General features: G+C 44.1%; 1 protein-coding gene across 21 annotated transcripts in view; it reads left to right on the top strand.

Annotated features, from left to right (window-relative positions):
• Positions 1-17,357, top strand: part of MRPS18A (mitochondrial ribosomal protein S18A) — a 564,209-nt gene that overhangs the window by 263,035 nt on the left and 283,817 nt on the right. Inside the window, exon 1 of one of the 21 annotated variants that reach the window (XM_050787001.1) lies at positions 9,167-9,170. The exons of 19 other annotated variants lie outside the window; for them this stretch is intronic. The gene's annotated coding sequence lies outside the window, so the exon portion shown is untranslated. Of the gene's footprint in view, positions 1-9,166; positions 9,171-10,061; positions 10,066-17,357 lie in introns of those variants that run through there. One more of the 21 variants, XM_050787022.1, reaches the window with a different exon arrangement.

Below are 17,357 nucleotides of genomic sequence, written 5' to 3'. Positions count from 1 at the left end.
GGGATGGGAGTGGCCATGGTCTCTTTGCGCTTTCAGGGAACCCCTGGATATTCTGCTTAATTGTTATTATACTCATCATCCCATTTTACAAATGAGAGACCAACCTGGAAGAGGTTACATTGCTTCCCCGAAGTCCCTCAGCTAGTATGTGGCAGAGCCAAGATTTGAACTCAGGCAGCCTGGCTCCAGGGCCCACAAACGAAACCGTTGGACGACATGCCCTTCCTTGTAGTTGAAGTCAGTGATTTCCAAAGTGGGAAGAGTTTATATATATATAAACTTATATATCCTATATATATTTTATATATATACATTTATATATATACACATATATTTTTTGAGACAGAGACTCACTCTGTCACTAAGATTGGAGTCCAGTGTCACGATCATGGCTCATAGCAGCCTTGACCTCTTGGGCTCAAGTGATCCTCTTGCCTCAGCATCCTGAGTAGCTGGAACTACAGGCAAGAGCCACCATGTCTGGCTAATTTTCTTGTTTTTTTGTAGAGACAGGGTCTCACTGTGTTGCCCAAGCTGGACTCCAACTCCCGGGGCTAAGCAATCCTCTGCGTTGGCCTCCCAAAGTGCTGGGATTACAGGTGTCAGCCACCAGGCCTGGCAAGTTATATTTATCTCATCCTTTAACATTTCTACTTTCTTCATAAATATATATTTTTATATGTAGTGCAAGTATATAATTTTAAAAATAACTTTATTGAGTATGACTTGTATACTATAAAATCCACCCATTTTAAGTGCACAGTTCAATGATTTGTAGTACAACCATCATCATGATCCAGCAATTTTAGAACATTTCCATCACTCCAGAAGCAATTCCTTCTGACCCTTTGCAGTCATTCCTGGTTCTCACCCTGACCCCCAGGCCACCACCATGAATCTACTTTTCTGTCTCTGTAGATTTGCCTCTCCTGGAAATTTCATATAAATGGAATCATACAACATGTGGTCTTTTGTGTCTGGTGTCCTTGAACTTAACATAATGTTTTCAGGTTCATCCATGTTGCAATATGTATCAGTGTTTGGTTTTTCTTTATAGCTGAATAGTATTCTGTTGTGTGATACACCACATTTTCTCAATGCATTCACCAGTTGGTGGTCACTTAATTGGTTTCCACTTTTTGGCTGTTATGAATAATGCTCCCATGGATATTCATGGTTTTTGTGTGGACATACAATTTCATTTCTCTTGGGTATATACCTAGGAGTGTAATTGCTGCGTCATGTGGTAAATTTATGTTTAACTTTTAAGAAAATGGGTGCAGTGGCTCACACCTGTAATCCCAGCACTTTGGGATGCCGAGGTGGGTGGATCACCTGAGGTCAGGAGTTCAAGACCAGCCTGACCAACATGGTGAAACCCTGTCTCTACTGAAAATACAAAAAAATACAAAAAAAAAAAAAAAATTAGCTAGGCATGGTGGCAGATGCCTGTAGTCCCAGCTACTCGGGAGGCTGAGGCAAGAGAAGCTTGAACCCAGAAGGTGGAGGTTGCAGTGAGCCAAGATCACTCCACTGCACTCCATCATGGGCAGCAAGAGTGAAACTCCATCTCAAAAACAAACAAACAGACAGACAAAAACTACCCGAGTATCTTCCAAAGTGGCTCCACCATTTTATGTGCCTACCAGCAGAGTATGAGGCGTCCTATTTCTCTGAATCATGATACTTGATGTAAAGTGGTGTCTCATTGTGGTTTTAATTTGCATTTCTCAGATGACTAATAATGTTAAGCATCTAAGTTGTTTAATTTGTTTGTATAAAGTTATTCATAGTATTCTTTATCATTCTTTTACTTTCTGTGAGGTTAGTAGTGATGTTCCCTCCTTCAGTTTTGATTTCAACAATTTATGTCTTTTTCTTTTTGTCTTGGTCAGTCTAGCTAAACGTTTGACAATTTTATTGACCTTTACATTTGATTTTCATTGATTCTTCTCTGTTGTTTTTATGTTTTCTATTTTATGAATTTCTGTTCTAATCTTATTTATTTATTTATTTATTTTGAGACGGAGTCTCGCTCTGTCGCCCGGGCTGGAGTGCAGTGGCCGGATCTCAGCTCACTGCAAGCTCCGCCTCGGGGGTTTACGCCATTCTCCTGCCTCAGCCTCCCAAGTAACTGGGATTACAGGCGCCCGCCAACCCGCCCGGCTAGTTTTTTGTATTTTTTAGTAGAGACGGGGTTTCACTGTGTTCGCCAGGATGGTCTCGATCTACTGACCTCGTAATCCACCCATCTCGGCCTCCCAAAGTGCTGGGATTACAGGCTCGAGCCACCGCGCCCGGCGAATTTCTGTTCTAATCTTTATTATTTCCTTACTTGGGATTGCTTTGGGTTTAGTTTGCTCTTCTTTTTCTGATTTCTTACAGTGGAAGTTTAGGTTATTGATTTGACATCTTTCTTTTTTTTTGCTAATGTAGGTTTTTAAAGGTGTAAGTTTACTACTAAGCTCCGATTTCGATTCCATACATTTTGATATGTTGTTTTTGTGTTCATTCAGTTCAAAATACTTTTCAATTTGCCTTGTGATTTCTTTTTTGACCCATTAATTATTTAGAAATGTTTTGTTTAATTTCCAAATATTTGTGGATTTTCTAAATTTTCTTCTGTTGTTTATTTCTAATGTATTCTTTGTGGTAATAAACATACTTTGTATGATTTTAATTTTTTTTCAACTCATTGAATCTTGTTTTATGGCCCAGTATATGGTCTGTTCTGGTGAATTCTTTGCAAACTTGAAAAGAATGTATATTCCTGACATTTTGGGGAGAGTGTTCTCTAGATGGCAGATTAAGTTGGTGATGGTGTTGCTCAAGTCTTGTATATTCTTGCTGGCTTTCTGTCTAGTTGTTCTATACACTATTGTGAATGGAGTATTGAAATCTCCAACTATTATTGTTGAATTATCTTATTTCTTCCTTTGTTTCCATTAGTTTTGTTTCATGTATTTTGGGAGCTCTGTTTTAGGTGGATATGTGTTTAATTATTATGTCTTTCTGATGAAATGACTCTTTTATTATTATATAATGTTACTCTTTGTCTCTACTATCATTTTTTGGTCTTAAAGTCTGTTTTGTCAAATAATTATATTAGACAAATACAAATATAATTGATGTTGAAGTCTTTTTTGGCTTATAATTATATAGCCACTCTAGCTTTCTTATGGTTATTATCTGCATATGTTTTTATATGTTTATATGTGTAGGTTTATGTTTTCCCATTCTTTCACTTTTAATCTATGTATGTCTTTCGCTCCAAAGACAGCATGTAGATAGATTTTGTTTTTAAGTCCAATCTGATAATCTCTGACTTTTGATTGGAGTGTTTAAGTCATTCACATTTAGTATCATTATTGATATGGTTGGATTTGTCTCTGAAGTTTTGCTATTTTTTTTCCATGTTTCATGTCTTTCTTTTCTCAGCTTTCCTTTATTGCCTTCTTTTGTGTTAAATATGTTTCTAGTGTACCTTTTAAATCCTTTTTTGTTGTTTTATTATATATTTGAGTTATTTTCTTAGTTCTCATTCTAGGGGTTATAACATGTGTTATAATTTATTACAATCTATTTCAGATTAATACTAATGCAATTTCAGTAAATTATAGAAACTTTGCTCTAATATAAGTCCATTCCCTTCCCCATCCCCATCCTTTGTACTATTACTGTTGTGTGTATTACATCCATATACGTTACAAATTCAACAAGACAATGTTGGGTTTATTGCTTTGTGTCATTTTATGTCTCTTAAGGAGTTTTAGGGAAGAAAGGGGAAAAATATACTTATAGATTATTTTATATTAACCTACATATTTACCATTTTGGTGCTCTTCTTTTTTTCCTCTGGATTTGAGTTATTTTCTGTTGTCTTTTCCTTGCTCCAATATAGTTCTACTCACATTTTTGTGCTATTATTATCATATATATTACATCTTCATATGTTCCAAGCCCAACAATATGCAGTTGACCCTTGAACAATGCAGAGACTCGGGCACTGATCTCCTTCACCGTTGAAAATTTGTGTATAACTTTTGACTCCCCCCCAAATTTAACCACTACTAGCCTACTATTGACCAGAAGCCTGATAACATAAACAGTATGTTAGCACATATTTTCATGTTATATGTAGTAGGTACTATATTCTTACAATAAAGTAAGCTAGAGGAAAGAAAATGTTATTATGAAAATCACAAGGAAAATATATTTACTATTCCTTAAGTGAAAGTGGATCATCATAAAGGTCTTCATCTTGATCGTCTCCACAATGAGTAGGCTGAGGAGGAGGAGGAAGATGAGGGGTTGGTCTTGCTGTCTTGGGAGTGGCAGAGATGGAAGAGGCGGAGGAGGTGAAAGGGGAAGCAGAAGAGGCAGGTATAGTTGGTGTAATTTTATGGAAATGCATAATAATTTCTGCCTGACTTTTTGCTTTTTCATTTCTCTAAACAGGTTTCTGTATGGTACCAATCCTTCTTCCACTATCTGCTTTAGTTTTGTGCTTATATCATAGAAGGATCTATGTCGTAAAAGAAGTCAAAGGCAGTCTTGGATAATAGAACTCATCTGCCAAATTGTCTAATGTCAATTAGTTTTCTGGCCCTGTTTCTTCTGTGTCTTCTTCCTCATTGTCTTGCATGGGTTTGGAAGTGCTCATCTTCATCAGGTCGTCTTCTGTCAATTTCTCTGGTGTGGTGTCTATTCACTCTTGAATTTCTCCAAGATCCATATCTTGAAATCCTTCCCTCTCCTCTTTTTTTTTGCCATACTCAAAACCTCTCTCATGATTTCCGTGTTTGGCTCATTTGTACATCCTGTGAAGTCAGGCACAACATCCGGATGCAGTCTTCTCCAGCAGGAATTTATTGTTTAGGGCTTGATGGCTTTCACAGCTTTCTCTATAACAATGACATCTTCACAGGTATAATTCTTCTAGGCTTTCATGATGTTCTCTCTATCAGGGTTCTCTTCCACAGCGTTGACAATCCTTTCCATAGAATACCATGTTTAATGAGCCTTAAAGGCCCTTATAACTCCCTGATTTAGAGGCTGAATTAGAGACATCATTTTGGGGGCAAATAGATCAATTTGACACCTTCAGTATTGAAGTCGTGGGGTTCTAGGTAGCTAGGGGTATTGTCCAATATCAAAAGAACTTTAAAAGGTAGTCCCTTGCTGTCAAGATACTTCCTGACTTCAGGGACAAAGTATCATTGAACAAATCCAGAAAAAGTGTTCCTGTTGTTCAGGCTTTCTTCTTATCATTCTTTTTTAAAAATAAGGACAGCATCTTGCTCTGTTGCCCAGAGTAGAGTGTAGTGCAGTCATAGCTTATTGTAACTTTGAACTCCTGGGCTCAACCAATCTCCCACCTCAGCTTCCTAAGTAACCAGGATTACAGCCCACACCACCATGCCAGCTAATATTTTAAATCTTTCTTTCTTTCTTTCTTTCTTTCTTTCTTTCTTTCTTTCTTTCTTTCTTTCTTTCTTTCTTTCTTTCTTTCTTTCTTCCTTCCTTCCTTCCTTCCTTCCTTCCTTCCTTCCTTCCTTCCTTTCTTTCTCTCCTTCCTCCCTCCCTCCCTCCCTCCCTCTCTCTCTCTCTCTTTCTTTCTTTCTTTCTTTCTTTCTTTCTTTTTCTTTCTTTCTTTCTTTCTTTCTTTCTTTCTTTCTTTCTTTCTTCCTTTCTTCCTTTCTTCCTTTCTTCCTTTCTTCCTTTCTTCCTTTCTTCCTTTCTTCCTTTCTTCCTTTCCTTTCTTTTTGTAAAGGCAGGGTCTCGCCACGTTGCCCAGGCTGATCTTGAATTCCTGGCCTCAAGGGATCCTGCCTTGGCCTCCCAAAGTGTTGGGATTAGAGGTGGGAACCCCTGCTGCTGGGCCAATTCAGGCCTTCTTGTTGTACAACCAAAAGACTGCAGCTGGTGTTTACCTTTTCCCTTTGAGGCTCAGGGGTTAGCAACTTTATGGATAAAGGCAGTCCTGATTATAAACCAAACTGCATTTGCACAAAACAGTAGCATTTGCCTATCTTTTCCTGCCATAAGTCCTGGTGCTCACTTCTGTTTCTTATTAATAACTGCTCTTTGTGGAGTTTATCCCATCCTCCTCAAGAATAGGTCACTTTTCTCTGCATTAAAAACCTGTTCAGGCAGATATCCTTTCTCCTCAATGATTTTCTTAATTCTGGGAACTTGTCTGCTGCCTCTTGGTTGGCAGAAGCTGCTTCTGTTATCTTAACATTTTTCAAGCCAAACCTCTTTTTAAAATTATTAAACCATCCTTTGCTGGCATTAAATTCTCCAGCTTTAGATTCTTTACCTTCCTTTTGCTTTAAGTTGTCATATAACTTCACTTCTTCTCGAATATTAGGTATACTTTTCTTACAGCAATCCTGCACTCACCATAAAAGCTGATAAAAAGATATTTTACAAAAAGTGCAAGGTTTTGTGCCTACTGGCGTAGCTGCAGTGATGGCTTCACAAATTTCCTTTCCTTTTTTTTTTTTACAGTGGTCCTTACAGTAGATTCATTTTTCTTGAAATGGTGGGTAACCACAGCTGCAGACCTCAGTCTACAGTACAGATCAAGCAATTCAACTTCTTCTTGTAATGTAATGACTTTCCTCTGCTTCTTGGGAGCACTTCCAGCATCACTAGTGGCATGGTGTTATTCAAGGTTTACACTATTGCACTAAATACAATGAAAGATATGTGAGAACCGCAAGAGATCACTCTTTACTGTGATATGCAATTTACTGGAGAGATGAACTGCTCATGCAGAGATCATTAGCATCATATGGTATTTTAAGCCATACAACACTTGAGTTCACCACAATAGCAACAAGAGGTAGCTACGAAATTATTATAGCGGTACAGTATATACTACAGCTAATTTTATGCAGTTATAATTTAATGCTGTATTTTTATGTTTACATTTCTCTCAACTATGAATAGTATCATTTACAATCTGTGTTTGTGTGTGTACATTTTGATAAATTATTAACTTTTTATATTAGATTTGTGTATATTTTATGGTAGTAAATGATAAAATGACTAGTATCTACACATTTTATGCATTAATGACATACCTACCTTTTTCTTATTTTTTTGATATTAACAGGCTACACAGTTTGTCTGCAGGTTTTTTCAAATTGTTACAAAATCTCCAAAACATTTACCAATATGTTTACTGAAAAAAATCAATGTATAAATGGACCTGTGCAGTTCTAACCTGTGTTGTTCAAGGGTCAACTGTAATTTTATAATTAGTATTTTGATGCAATTGTCTTTTAGATAAATAAAAGAAAAATATATTTATAATGTCTTACATTTACCTATGTAATTACCTTTTTCTGTGTTCTTTACTTCTTCAAGTGGATTCATGTCACTGTCTGGTGTCATTTCCTTTCAGCCCGAAGGACTTCCTTTAGTACTTCTTGTAGGCATGCATGCCAACAACAAATTCTCACCCTTTGTTTACCTGGGAATGTCTTTATTTCAGTTTCATTTTAAAGGAATACTTGTGTTAGATATGACTACGTGGTTGGCAGTTTTTGTCTTCTTTTCAGCACTTTGAATATGCCATCCCACCTCCTTCTGGCCTCCATTACTTCTGATCTGAAATCAGCTGTTAATTATATTGTAGTTCCCTTCTACGTAATGCATCCTTTTTCTCTTGCTGCTTTCAAGATTTTCCCTATCTCTGTCTTTCAACAGAGTTACTGTGGTGTTTGTCTATGGATCTTTTTGTATTTGTCCTATTTAGACTTTGTTTGCGTGTGTAGTGTCTTTCATCAAATTTGGAAGCTTTTTGGCCACTATTTCCTCACGTATTTTTTCTGCCCTTTTCTCTCCTTCCGAAACACCCATGAGGTGTGTAGTGATATGTTTGATGATGCTCCACAGATCTCTGAGGCCCTGTTCATTTTTCCTTATTCTTTTTTACTTTCTGTTTTTCAGATTGGATAATCTCAATTGATCTATCTTTAGGTTTGCTGATTCTTTATTTTTCCAGTTCAAAATTGCTGTTAGACCCCTGCTGTAAATTTTTCATTGCAGTTATTATACTTTTCAATTCCAGGATTTCCAGTTCTTTTCAAAGATATATATAATTTCTACCTCTTTATTGATATTTTCTATTTGATGAATCATTTGATGGGAGTATTTCCTTAATTCTTTGTACATGGCTTCTGTCATTTTAACACATTTATAATAACTTCTTTGAAGTCTTTGTCAAATGCAACATCTGGACACCTCGAAGACAGTTTCTCTTGACTGCTTTTTCCCTCTGAATGGATTACACGTTCCTGTTTATTTGCATGTCTTACAGTTTCTTGCTGAAAACCAGACATTTTTGATAATGCACTAGCAGTTCTGAATGCTGATTCACTACCAGCACCACCACCACCACCCCCGTTGTTGTTGCTGAGTTTTTTGTTGGTTGATTGGTTGTCTAGGAATTTGCCTGGGCTGATTCTATGGAATCTGTCTTCCTCACAGTGTGAGGCTGCTGATATAGCTCTGCTCAGTTTTGTTTTGCTTTTAATTTTTGTTTTAATTTTTCAGCCTGGCTTCCTAGGAATTGCCCCTGGGTCAGCATAACTTAGTGTGCAGCCAATGATTGGTCAGAGGTAGATTATGCTTAAATACCTTGATCTCATAAGGCTTCTACCCTCTGCCAATGAATCTGTGTGTGGGTTGGGGAACACATTCAAACTTCAGGGGGTTCACAGGTCTCCCCTGAATTTAACTCTCTATATGCTCAGCCAGGGATGAGTAGATAGCCAAGCCCTTTCAGTCTTCCCCAGTGAGCACACAACCTTCCACACTGTCAGGGGTATGTGGGAGCTCATCAAGGCTCACTATGGCTTTCTTGCTCCTGGATGTCCCTGTTGAATGTCTTGCTGCTCTGATGATTTTTGCTTGCCCCAACTAGTATTACACTTCAGCCTACCTGCAATGTTGGCCTTAACATACATAATTTTAAAATAAAGAAATACACCTATACTGAGATGCACAATGATATATTTACTGACAAAAGTGCACAAGGGAACAAATTTGGCAACTGTGGGTCTAGTTTTTGGTGTCTCTGACTGGTCTTACCCAAGCTGGAAGCTATAATAGAATGCTGAGCTCTGGACCTGGCACTCTTGGGTGGGGTCTGGGGGGGCACTTAGACAGGCTTTTGCAGAGGCCATCTCGGGGGCAAATGGTGGTCATCCAAGGTAGTTGAACTTGCTTCCCTGGGACAGCCAGCACTGCCCATCCGGGCAGGGACTCTGGCCCTAGGGATGCAGGCCTGGCAGTTCCATCAGCAGGCTTGGGGTGGGAAGCCAGTTGCCCTCTACACTGGCTTCAAGTCACCAGAAGCCTGCCAGACACTCGGAAGGAAGGTCTCGCAGAGCCAAGAGAATGATCAATTTCCTCAGGGCAGGGCTGCCGGGGAGGGGGCGGGGAGGGTCACCCAGTAAGAAGCTGGCTCCTGACTCAGAAGCCCAGGCTGGAGAGGGCTGGGGCCTGTGCTCTCCTCTACCCCCTGAGCACTTACTTAGAAGACAAGGAGTCAGAGAGCAGCCCCCTCCCCTCGGGTACTGCCCCTGTCCTTGGAGCGGGCACATAGAGAGGCCTGTGAGCTGAAGGTCAGTGTGCTCAGCAGGCACTGTGGGGAGGGGGAGGGTGGAGGGCAGAGGGGAGAGCTGGGCTGACAGTCACGTACGCTGATGTCACTGGTCACTCCGCCTCCCTAAGGTATTGTTTTCCTCATGGCCAAGCCTGCAGCTGAGTTCAGGGGGGCAGTCACGTCCCATCCCTGGCACAGCTCTTTAGGCCACTCACTGCACTGCCTCCAGGGCTGCTGAGGTCAGGGTGGCACTTAGCAGCACTACCCAGTGTCAGCTCTGCTCTGACAGCAGGGAGGAGGAGTCTAGGGAGTGGGGAGAGTGGCGGAGACAGGTGTCTGGGGGTTGGGAGTGGCCACACTGCTGAGAAAGTGTCCCAGGATGCCTTGGGGGCTGGCCCAGCCTAGGGGGCTAAGCTGGGCTCCTATCACAGGTGAGCAGGGGGACAAACCAGGAGCTCCCAGGAGAAAGACAGAGCGCTTGCCCTCAGGGAGTTTCCAGTATGATGGGAGAGTCAGCCCCTGCTTATAGGGAGCTCCCTGCCCCATGAGGAGACCCAGCCCCTGTCTGCAGATGCAGCGGTTGTGTCTGGGCCGAGGGTGGTAGTGGCTGTGGTCAAAGCACCTTCTTATTCTCTTCCCCATGTAAGATTCTTAGGTCACCCAGATTAGGTCCTCTGGAAGATCCTGTCCCTTGACACGTTGAGGACCTGGCAGGTGCCCTGCATGTGACTGACCACATGCAATGTGGAGGGGCTGCCAGAGCCCAAGTGCAGACAGACGGAGGCGTCCCTGTGTCTGAGCTCGTCCTTGGGGCTGGGTCCAGCAGAGGGAGCTGCCAGCCAGCAGGAGCTGAGTCAAGCTGTCCCTGACCCCTGAGATGGCCTTGAGAGAAACTCCCACCGCTCACCCAGGGTAGGGGATTCACCCCATGACAGGAGCTGAAGGGCCTAGATTCTCCCCATGGTTGGAGCTGAAGTGCCTAACAGCATATATGGGAGCCGAGGCTGCTTCAGCCCACCCCACCAACCCATGCTGTCCCCATGGAGACCGCTCTGCAGAATCATAAGTTCTTAATTCTTCCAGCTGAGCCTATGGAGTCCTTCTCACCATCCCCAGGGTAGGCAGTAATGCAAAGAATCAGACCTAGGTGTGAGTTCTCCTCCCTTCCTTACTAGCTCTGTGACTCTAGGCAAGTTAAGTAACCTCTCTGGGTCTTGATTTCTTCATCTACTGCTTCGTAGGCTGCTGTAAAGGGGAAGCACATGAAATGTGCCTGGCACATAGTAGGTGCCCAGTTAGGGTAACTTCCCTTTCCTAACAGACACATCAAGCTGAAGCCAGAATGAGGTGGCACTAAGGGAACAAGGGGCATGACCCTTGGCTCTTCCCTCAGCACCCTGCCTTGCAACCCTTCCGCTCATGTGCCCCTGGCTGTAGGTCAGGTCATGCCCCAGCAAGACTTCCTGGCCACTTGCCACCCCCATGGAGACCATGCTGAAGTCTCCTTGGGATTTGTAGATTCTGAGTATTGCCTCCCTTTCCTATTCGGCATATTTATTGAAAACTTTCTATGTGCCAGACCCTGTTCTAGGCACTAGAACAGCAGTGAGCAAAATTGACAAAGGTCCCTAACTTCATGGAGCTAGCATTCAAGTGGAGGGTGACAAACATTAGACACAATTTTAGAGGGTGGTAAGTGCACTGGAGAAAGATAAAGGGACAGGGGACAGGAGTGAGGGGTGTAGGGTGTGATGCAGTTTTAAATAGGGAGGTCAAGGTAGGCCACCCTGAGAGGGTAACATTTGAATGAAGACTTGAAACAGGGAGCCATGTGCACGACTGGAGTAGAGCGTGCCCTGTAGAGGGAGCAGCACGCGCAAAGGCCCTGGGGTGGAAGCAGAGCTATTTATTTGAGGAACAGCAAGCAGACCAGTGTGGAATGAATGAGAGGGAGAGTAGTGGGAGGTCAGATCAGAGAGGTGGGACAGACTAGATTTTGTAGGGGCTGGTGGTAGGCCATTGTCAGAACTTTGACAATGTCCACAAATGTGGACACAGAGAAGGCAGAGGAAACTTCCATTTTCCTGATGGATAATGGGACAGGATGGAAATGCCACCTGTTTAATAAAGATGAGCCCAGAACTCCCAAGATTGGCACTGGAAGTCCCTTCCTGACTTACAGGGGCAGCTTGGTCCATGGATCTGCCCCGTGGGGATCTCTCACCAGATTCTGGTGCCATCTCACAGCGGTCTTATGGGGAGAGGTGCGGGCCTGTTCAAGGGAGTGTCCACCACAGCCTGAGGGCAGGCATGTGTCTTGTTGATCCTACGTCTTACAGGCACTGAAAGAAGGAAGGAGTGAATGAATGAATGAATGATGGACACAGGTGCTGTCCTTTAATTCTCTTTAGCACCAGGGACCAGGCTGGAGTATTTAAAAAGCCAAAGGCAATAAACTCTGAGAGACAAGGCCTTTGAGGTGGTGTGGCTGACAATGCATTGCCTAAGCCTGCTCTTTTCCCACTTGGAGGCCCCCTACAGGGTGCCTCTGCTGGCTTCTGGGTGGCCAAAGCCCCATGACTCTCACTCCTGCAACACACACTCATCTCAGACACCCAGAACCTTCAGAGGCTGAGCTGGGAGCCAGGATTCCCACCTCCTGAAATCCAGCATCTTGTCTGAGAACTTCTCTTTCTTCCCTGAGCCCCATCAGAAGGGGCCGCCTCTTCGTGGGGAGTTCCCCCATATCCCCACCCCACACACAGTCTGGCCTTGTGGCCCTCACCCAAATGACCCTAATCTCAGTTGGCATCAGACAAGAGCTGCTTCAGGCAGGGGTAGGGAGTGGCCTAGACTAGAGGAATATTACTAATGACGCCACCACAGTAGCGGCAACTCACACTCACAAATATTGCCCTTGTGCCAGACTGTCCTAACCACGCCATCTGCATGGTCTCATTTAGCCCTTAGAGGCTTCCATGAGCTGCTTGAGGGAATGGGGGCCCCAAGAGATCAAGGGACTTCTCTCTGAGGGGCCCTTCCAGGTGCTCTCCCCTAGGTGGGGGTGGTAGCTCTGTCAGGGCTCTGGTCCAGAACTGACTCTTCCAGCCGCTGCTTGGCCTCCCTGGAGCAGCCAAGCAGAGGGGTTCATCCCAGGGCACCCCTATCTCCTGTGAGACCCGAGCTGAGTATGTCAAACTCCAGCCCCATCCTTCAGAGCAGGACCCTGAGCAGCCCCCTCCTGTCCCTGGCTGCACTACAAGGACAGCAGAGTTGGCTGTCAGGGCTCGGGCCGCCCCCAGGGTGTGCTGCTGCTCCTCTGGACTGCCGAAGCCGCCTGCCTGCTCACCCTTCACCTCTGGGCCAGCTGGGCCCGCCAGAGAGAGGTGCTATAAGCAGGAATAGGCCCAGCTCCCCTCTCAGGCTGAGAATGTGTCTCCTGCCTGCAGAGAACAGATGTGGGGACCCACATGTACAGAGGAAGACTTTGAGACTTCCAGAGCCCATGTCTGCCCTGGGAGAGGTTGCTGGAGAGCTGGTACTGCTTGCTATGAACCCAGACCATTCCAGGCCTCACTTGCCCTTCCCGGGCTAGCAGAGTGGCTGCCCTGCCTGCCCAGCTCATGGCAGGTAAGACAGCCTGTTGCAGGAAAACTGAAAAGTGCTCTGCAAACAGGGCCTTCTCCCAATTCACCCGCTGCATTCTCCTCTCCCTTTGCATCTGCATGCCCATGCCACCCCTTGCCTTCAAGGGCCTGTGTTGGAACCCAACAGCAGGATGATGCCCACTTTCTTCTTCTGAACGTGGAATGCCAGGAACCGTACCTCTCACATGGCCACAACTCGCCTTCCTCTCGACTTCTAATCATTCATGCACGGGTTGGACTCCTAAACATGGAGACAAGCCTGGGTGGGCAAGACTGATGAGCTGAGTCCACTCAGCAACAGGGCTTGATATAGATCCCTGTTCTTCCTACTGCCTCTTCTTTCTAGAAAACAGTGAGATAGACATAGGTGAGGAGTAGGGGAGTGAGACCGGGGCAGAGAGCTTGGGGAACAGAAAGAACCTGGGCTGGGAGAACAGAGACCTGGGGTTGTGCCCTGGCTCTCCCTAACGTCTCCTACTCCCGTGCCCCTCCCGTTTAAACATTCAAGAAAAGAAATGGTGCCTCTAGGGGCTCAGGCTGAGTCTACCCATAAGACAAAGGCTCCACTCATCTCAGAACCCAGAGCTGGCAGGATGGGAGCCAGAGACCTGATGGAGGTCATGAAACTGGCAGAGAGAAAACTCACAGAAGTGGCCCGCCCTGCAGCCTGGGCTCGTGCAGCTGCCTGACTCACAGCCCCTCCTGGCAAAGCCTTCATGAAGCCTTCGTGCATCTTCTCCAGAGCTGGGTCGGAGGCTGCTTTGCATTCCCAGAGCCTAGTGGAGGGTCTGGCCCAGAACATGCCCATAATAATTGACTGTTGAATAAACGAGGCCGAGTTGAATGGGGTCCTTGCCCACATCCACATTGGCTGGCAATGACAGTAGCCTTATCATTGAGAAGGCTCAGCAGTGAGCACAAGGAGGTGGGCCTGAGGATGATGGGCATCCTGGACTCCAGGAAAGTGGTGTGCTGGGAAGCAGTTCCATGGGAAAGAAAGGATCCCATGGCTTTACACTTTGGAAGGCTTGGAGAACCCGGAGAGACACCAGGCTTTGAAATGGAGCCCTTCCTGGCCCATCTTGGCCAAGTAGAAGGCGGTGAGTGCAGGGCGCTAAAAAGCCCTCCATTTTGAAAGTCCGTGTTCAAAATCTGGCAAAATGGACTTTAGGCCAAATACCAGTGCATGGCTCATCCTGGAGGAAGGAGCTGAGATCTCAGGGATGAAGACCTCAAATTGCATTCTTTCTTTGAGCTCTGTTGGAGCAAAAAATAGCCCCAACTTCTCCCCCACAGTGGGGACAAGCCAACAGCAGAGAAGAGTGAATCCAATAGGTGAGTACCAGAAAAGACAAGAGATGTTAGGATTGAGCAAGCCCCCTTCGTGGGGCGTAAGTCTGGGGCTGGAGGGACTTTCATTTCCAGTGCTGAAAGACCTCCTGCTCATAAGCACAGAAACCTCAGCTACAGACGGAGGGCAGAAAGCCAAAGCTGGGCTGAGCATGTTATAATGTATAAAAGCGTGAAGACTCTATTTAGGAAATGACAGACTTCTGAGCTTGAAGTCAATCCCCTGTGAATACTTGAGAGTTGATTATTATGTGAATTCATAGATAAAGAAGACAGATGGACAGACAGATAAATAGTAGAACTCTGCTGCTTACATGTAATTTCATATATACTTAAAACATGGAGAGATGGGTTTTGTTACCATAGTTGGCAAGTGAGGAACCTGAGGCTTTTGGAGGTTAAGTAATTTGCCCCAAACCACATCGCTAGAACTGCGCAGAACAGGCCCCCAGCTCTGTTGACCACAAAGGCCAGGGATTTCCTCTCCAGACCCTGCAGCTGGTTCTACTGGAAGCAAACAATGCCATGCTAACCAGCCTCAGCTCTTCTCACTGGGATGCTGGACTGCTGGAGGTGAGAATGTTGGGTTTTGGCCAAGAGGGTAATACAGGCCTGTTAGGATATTCTAGTGAGGCCAGCTCCCATGATAACAGCAGGGACTCAACCATGGTGACAAATGATGAATGGACACCTGGAATTCTCTAGGGCTTGTTTCAAGGCCCTTGTCCTTGGCCTCATCTCCGGCCTCATCCCCCTCAACATTTTTATCAATTGCTTGAACGGAGGCCTGAGAAGCTCCCTTCCCTCTGTTTGCAGATGACCCACAGCTGAGAGGAACAGGCTGGACAGCACTATGAGGATTCAAAATTAGCCTGACAGTGCCTGGAACAATGGATAAAACCAATAAGAGAGATCAACAGTAGGCATAAGTGACAAGTCCAGCTCTAAGGAGAGAAAAAAATCAAGTCAAAAGGCACATGGGGATTGATCCTACAGAAATGCTGATTTATGTGCGAAAGCAGTCCTGGCAACATTGCCTTAAATGCTGCAAAGGTCTAGAAACAATCAAAATGTCCACCAGTAGGGGACTTGTTGAATACTTTAGGTAGATCCACACAATGGAAGGCTGTAGAGCTGATACAGAGAATGAGCCAAGGAATTATGTACTGATGAGGAAAATTCCCCAAGATACCTGGTTAAGTGAAAAAGCAAGGTGCCTGACAGTGCACACTGATAGTGTAGACTATGTAGCTCTTTGTATGATTAGGAATGTTTGTCTCTGTTTGTATATGTACAAATCATCTCCAGACAGACACACAAGAAAAGTGTATCTGAAAAGTGGCTGACTGGGGTCTTGCTTTGTATTGTATGTATATCTTCTGTGTATTTTTTTTGTGCCATATATATATATTTGTGTGTGTGTGTGTGTGTGTGTGTGTGTAAATGGATAAAGCAGGCCTCGTAGCAATTCTAGTGAAAAAGACCTGGAAGTTTGGCCGATCATAAACTCACTGAGAGCTAATTTAAAAAAAAACCAAAACAACAACAACAACAACAAACCACCAAACTGACTGTAATGTGAGGTTATACCCACGGGAACACTGGCAGGAGGAGGTGTATGTTCTGCTCTACTCTGAGCTGGTCAGGCTGTATTCGGAGTGTGGGGTCTCTCGGAGGGGCCATGTTTGAGGAGAAACATTGGCAATTAGAACAGACCTGGGGGACAGCTTGGCTGGGGTGGAAGCAGGGTAGAGGAGAGAACCTTGGTGGGCTTGGCGATTCTGGAGGAACGGAGAGCCATTGAGTTTGGACAAGATGCCTGTGCCTGTGGGATGGGAGAGGAATATGCCAACTCTCTCTGGTTACTAAAGGACTGGCATGCGGAAGCAGGAGGAAGCTGATTATTTTATTTGCTTCAAAGAACAGAACTTGGATCAATGGTTTGGAAGGTACAGAGGGGTAAATCTTTGCCTTAGGAAGTCCTATCAATAATTAGAACAGCCCACTAGTATAGGAATGGGCTGTCCATCACCAGATGTTTTCAGGTAGCCACCGTGGTCATCTATCTAGGATGTTGGAGTGAGCATTGGCAATCACTGGGACCCACATTCTTGGGCTCACTACAGGCTTATTGAAACTGAATCTCTGTAGTCAAAGTCTAGAAATCTACTTTACTTATTTATTTTTACCTCAGATATAGATAATTGATTCGATTATACTCATTGATTCCCAGCATCCTATCAGTAGTCTACTCAAAGCCCCTTTTATCTGTTACTTTTCATTGTATTTTTTCTCCTTCAGCTACATTTCCACTCTCATCCTTCCTGCCTTCCAACCAGACCTAGACCTTCATTCTGTGTGTTAGATATAGGTCTTGAAATATGCATCTTCTTTGTATGCCGGGTGGTGGTGTTTTCTGCATGTTTTATAATTTATATAAATGGTACTATGCTGTAATTCTCCTTCTGTTTCTCACTTTTTTCATTCAACACTGCTATTAAGATCTATGTCTGTACATCTGGCCTGTTTCTAACTGGCACTTGGAAAGAAGCCACCCACCTTGCTTATCTCCTCCTCCAGGGATGAACATTTATGTTGCCTCCAACTTCCTAGTACCCCAAATTTTGCTGCCACAAGCATCGTGTACAAGTCCTCTTTCATTCCTGCATGATCATTTTCCCCTGCTATAGACCCATTCGTGAGATTCTGGGATGCAGGCCATACACATATTTAGTTTC

Source organism: Macaca thibetana, chromosome 4 (genome assembly GCF_024542745.1).
Source record: "Macaca thibetana thibetana isolate TM-01 chromosome 4, ASM2454274v1, whole genome shotgun sequence".
Taxonomy (NCBI): Eukaryota; Metazoa; Chordata; class Mammalia; order Primates; family Cercopithecidae; genus Macaca; species Macaca thibetana.
This window is presented reverse-complemented; position numbering and strand designations above follow the sequence as displayed.